This window comes from Eretmochelys imbricata, chromosome 2 (assembly GCF_965152235.1).
Source record: "Eretmochelys imbricata isolate rEreImb1 chromosome 2, rEreImb1.hap1, whole genome shotgun sequence".
Classification (NCBI taxonomy): domain Eukaryota; kingdom Metazoa; phylum Chordata; order Testudines; family Cheloniidae; genus Eretmochelys; species Eretmochelys imbricata.
In genome coordinates this window covers 232,853,769-232,858,705 of record NC_135573.1, presented here as the reverse complement: position 1 = coordinate 232,858,705, position 4,937 = coordinate 232,853,769, and the positions used below count along the sequence as shown (strand labels likewise).

The following is a 4,937-nucleotide window of genomic DNA, read 5'->3' as shown; positions in this document are numbered from 1 at the left end:
CCTTTAATTTCAATAGGAGATGGAGAGGGTGCCTCAGATCCCATTCTGGCTCCTAGGTAGCCAGAAACTGGGAGCATTGTAAGTGCACAAACTCTGCAAGGAGATGAGTTATTACCTATTATCCCTTATGGTGACTCTTCAGACTGATTGACTAGCTTTAGCTTTACTTGGACAGAGACAGGTTTGCCCTCAGGCAAAACCTTAAAAGGGTGAGTGAAGCTAAGGAAAAACTTCAAGAGTGTTTTAGAGGTGTAGGTCTTACACTAGGAAGGTGTAGATGTGGATTTATTCCAGGATATCTGGTATGGATTTGGTTAATAATGTAATATGTAAAATAAGGGAAGTGTTAGCTTTCCCTTTCACTAGTGTTTCTGACCACTAAATTAAAACAAAAATGTTGCTTTTGTACATCTGATAAAATCCTGCCTTTTCAAGAATCCCCAGTCAATTAAAATCACACTAGTGAAAGCTCTAATAAAGCACATTTGGAATGCTATTCAGGAATAGCTTTTGGATGTGTATGCATAATGGATGAATCAGTAACGGAAGTAAAAATCTTTATTTCCCAGCGAAAGAATGTTTCCTTAAAGGGAGAGCTTAGAAATAACTCAATTCTTATAGATTTCGTACAAAAAAGAAAACCTATAATACCCTCCCTTTCTCCCTACCAAGTAATTTCATGCGATTAGATTTAACAGTCAAATCCTGTGTTTATTTAAATTTTGCCTACGTTATTTTATAGAAAACCAAGACAGAACATTTTCCTATGATGGTGTCAGAGACTTACTACTTATCAGCGTTTCTGGGAAGCTGTTTGCCGTCGGAGTCTCTGTGGCGCAATCGGTTAGCGCGTTCGGCTGTTAACCGAAAGGTTGGTGGTTCGAGCCCACCCAGGGACGAAGTTACTTTTTGCTTCTCCCTGCAAGACCCTCCCTTTTGTGCAGGTGAAGGGGGCTCGGGGCTTCCTTAGAGCCCGCGGCGCAGCAGCCGTCCTGTGTTCCGGAGCGGGGCGCCCACCCCAGCAGGGGAGGGAGAGCCCTGGGCTGCAGCAGCCGCCCCAGCGGCAGGGACGGTAGCTGATTATTGCCCGTCCCGCACCATCCCTCGGGAGCAGGGTGGGATGCAGGGGCAGCCACCGGCCCGGATCCTTCCCCCCCCCGCCTTCTCCCGGGCAAAGACTCCCCGCCCCCTGCTTGCTGCCGAGCAACACCCGCCCTGCCGCGGTCCCCCGGGGGGGTGCCGAGGGGACCTGTCTCTACCCCTCTTCCCCCCCGGTCTCCGCCTCCTCCCTCCAGGACCCCACTGATCCCGCCCCTCCTGCTTCCCCACCCGGCACCGCCGCTGCCCATCTCCCCAGGTTTCCCCACCACCATCCCCAGGGCTCGCCTATCCCCCCACCCCCCAGCTGCTTGTGGCCCCCAAGGCTCCACTTCAGCTGCTTTTCCGTGAGCCACGACCGTCCAGCGCCTTAAATTCCCTGCCACAAACTCTGCCCCGGGGCTGCAGGGGGCTGGGCTGGGGTGGGGTGGGGGCGATTTATTTACTCTCCAGTCCGGTCTAAAAGAGGACAAGAAAGTCCCCTTTTAAATCTATAGTCGTGACAGTCATGAATAAAGTACTGATCAGGAGTCATTAGGATCGGGGGTCAGGAAACGTTGCATTTAAGTCAGTCTTGTGGCTGGCCTGCTCCATCCGAATGATGTACGCTGGAGCCGAAGCCCGAAGGGGAAAAACCCCACTTGCAAAAGGGATTATTAGTTATTATCTTGTGGAAGTTAAAATGGTCAGCTAGGGAGCTGGCCACCCTACGAAGGCAGCAGCAGCATTTTACAGTATTTAAAATATGAGCTCAAATAACCAGCGGGGAGGGGGAGCAAGAAGCGAAGATGCCAAGGAAACATCTTACATAAGAGGGTCGATAGGAAAGTCGAGCCAAATTCACTTTCAGCTGCAAATGTCTCCGCAGGAACATTTGAAATCGGTCTGGACAGTCCCCCAGCAGCAGTTCTGGGTTTGTTAAACTCTCCCAGAATACGTTTGAATCCCCTCTATACGTTTTATACCGGAGCTGCAGCTATTTTCAGGCCCGATTTCTTCCCTCCTTGAGCACCAGCTCATCAGCCTTCAACTGGCCGTGTGAAGTGTTTTGCATAAATGAATGTTAAAAGCAATTACGTTCGAAGCTTCACCTAAACGTATCAATTAGGAGTTGGCACCTTTACCAAATTTTAGCCCGTGACCTGATTCAAAGAAGCTTTTCACTGGGTGGAAATACGGCTGTTTTCGAGATCAGCTTCTGCAAAGTCTGGAATGATCTACTTACAATTTCTAGACAACAGAATTCATATTAAAAATTGCCTACTTCCACGGTAAAGTTGTACTTCACAGATCTTTCTTTTCAATGTGTCTGTTTCAAATAAAAACATACAGTTTTCTCAAAAGTCATGTCGTGCAATAGATTTAGACTTGCAGCTCTCCAGTGGTGACAGGATATGGCCCTAGCTGGATTTGACGTTGACAAAACTGTATTTTTAAACAATTGAAAATCAATTAAAAAGGAAAGCAGTCAAAAACTTTAAAATATATCTAAAGCAATTTGCTGGCATTGTTTTCTCTCGTTTAGATCTTTTAAATTTCAGCAAACCATTCTGAAAAATTGGCAGCCACAGGTCATGTGCAGACAAACAGTATAAACATGTTTCACTACAGTACCAAGCAATTATAGCTGACAATGTTTTATTTATAAATAATTCCTACCCAATAGTGGTATTATTATTATTATTATTTTAATAATCATTTGAATAAATGTTATTCTTGTTGCTGTTGCACATTATTTCCAGAAAAGCATCAAGCCCTGTGGCATTACATTAACTGCATTTGGCAAAAGCCGGGTATGTGAATAGAGATGTAAATACATACATATATATGTGTTTGGATTTGTACATTATTTTCATATGCTATCGAGACATGAGAGATTTACACACAGCCACAAAAACTCTTGAAATGTGAATGTATGCAGCTGTGGCAGCATTTATAGAAAGGCAGACTAGTAGCAATTACGTAGGAGTTAAGGTTTTATAAAACTGACTCTACAAGGGGAAGGAAAATGAAACCATAAAATACGTCTTGTTTTCTAGAGTAAGTCATAGAATACCTTTTATATATGTGTGTTATTATTTACCTCATGGACTGCAAATCCTGCCCCAGTTAGTACATTGTGTTGAGTAAATATGTCTACAGAAAAATGTTGAAACATATTTAGCCAGGATAGCATAATTGTCCCTATGTATATGTGTAATATACACAGCAAAAAGATATTTCAAATCCCCTTGATTTGTACAACTGTATAACTAGGCATGTAGGCAAGACTTAGTAAAACTAATTTTATAAAGGTAGTTACAAGGCTTGTGCATTCAAATTTATGCACTGCTTCCGTTCACAAAAGCACCCCAACCCATCTGCCCACCAGCTAATTAAAATCAAGGGTGTGTTGTGGGGGAGGGGAGAGAAATCTGGGAAATGTTTTGGGGGGAGGGAGCAGAACCCGTGTAAGAGCGAGGGGAAATATATTTATTGATCAGTGAAGCCTCCCATTATCAAGCATGAAAAAAGCTCATTTTAATTTGCTGATAAACACAAATAAAACACGTTTCCTAAATGAATTAATTTTATTCAAATTCAATTGAGAAGAAATACTGTGATCTAAATATACCTAGTAGTAATGTTTGATAATTTTTATAAGAAAAACTTGATACACGCGAAGTGACCTTATCCATTACAAAAATAAATTTATTTAAATTCCACCATCACGTTATGTATCTGTCTGCTCTGATACTTTACTGCAACGGTTGAAGGTTTGAAATGAGCGGTTGACATGCTGAAAAGATGAGAATTACACAATACTGAAGGCAAGAGAATCTCTCAACTGTCTATGATATTGTTACACAATTTTTGCAGTAATAGACACGAATATAATCTGTTTTCTCTATCCGTGCGCGCACACTTGATGATGGGGAGACTTTAATGAAGACACATTGATGGCTCAGACGGGACAGCAGAAAGCAAAGCTCAGTGGACAACTGGCCGGTTTGTGTTGATACGGGTTTACACTGATGTCTCTCACCCTGCCCACCTTCAGCTTTTCCTTCAGTAACTTGTCCTATAAATCCTTCTTTCCCCACCCGCTGATCTCTGCCATAATCCCCCCCTCCAAAAAAATACTTTTCACCCCTTCCATGTTGTCTGCGGCCCCCCATCCCGCATTCCTTTCTATTCACGGCATTTGCAGAAGTGACCCAACAGCAGTTTGCTTGGCTTCCGCGTTAATCACTTGAGCGACTCGGGGCGCAGGGCTGCTTGCTACACTCCCCCGTCGCTTTCCGCTGCCTCCTTCCCGATCGCCCCGTAGTTTGCACTGCCATGGGACCCGGCGGGCGCGGCGTCCCCCCCCTGCACGGGCACAGCGCTGGGGGAGCGCTAGAATAAACCCGGTCCTGGGCAGCCAAACCCTGGGCTTGCCCCCGATTCATTCCCGGCTCGGCCACACTGCTGTTGTCCCGGGCGGGGGTGCAGCCCGAGGGAACACCCCAGGCCCCTCCCCCAGACAACGCCACGGGTGGGGCCTCAGGCGGGCGGAAAACTCTGCCCGGCTCCCCTCGCTCGCCGAGACCCGTTCGGGGAGGTGCGGGCTGAGCAGGCCTCGCCCTCCCGGGCTCCCGGAACCCCCCTTCCGCACGGACCCAGCAGCGTCCTGCAGCGGCGGCGGCGGCGGCTCGGCCGCCCCCTCCCCCTGGCAGCAGGCTCCCGCTGGGGCTGCGCTGCCATTGGCTGAGCCTCCCTGCAGCTGCTCCGTAGCGGGCGTGGAGGGGAGCCAGGGGCTTTCGGCAGGGGAGCCAGGTGCCGAGGAGGGGGTGGTGTGGTAGAGAGCGGCCCGGGCC

General features: G+C 47.2%; 1 non-coding gene across 1 annotated transcript; it reads left to right on the top strand.

Annotated features, from left to right (window-relative positions):
• The first annotated feature begins 825 nt into the window (after positions 1-825).
• TRNAN-GUU (transfer RNA asparagine (anticodon GUU)) lies at positions 826-899 on the top strand. Its single transcript has one exon. It is a non-coding gene; the product is annotated as a tRNA-Asn (tRNA).
• The last annotated feature ends 4,038 nt before the right edge of the window (positions 900-4,937 follow it).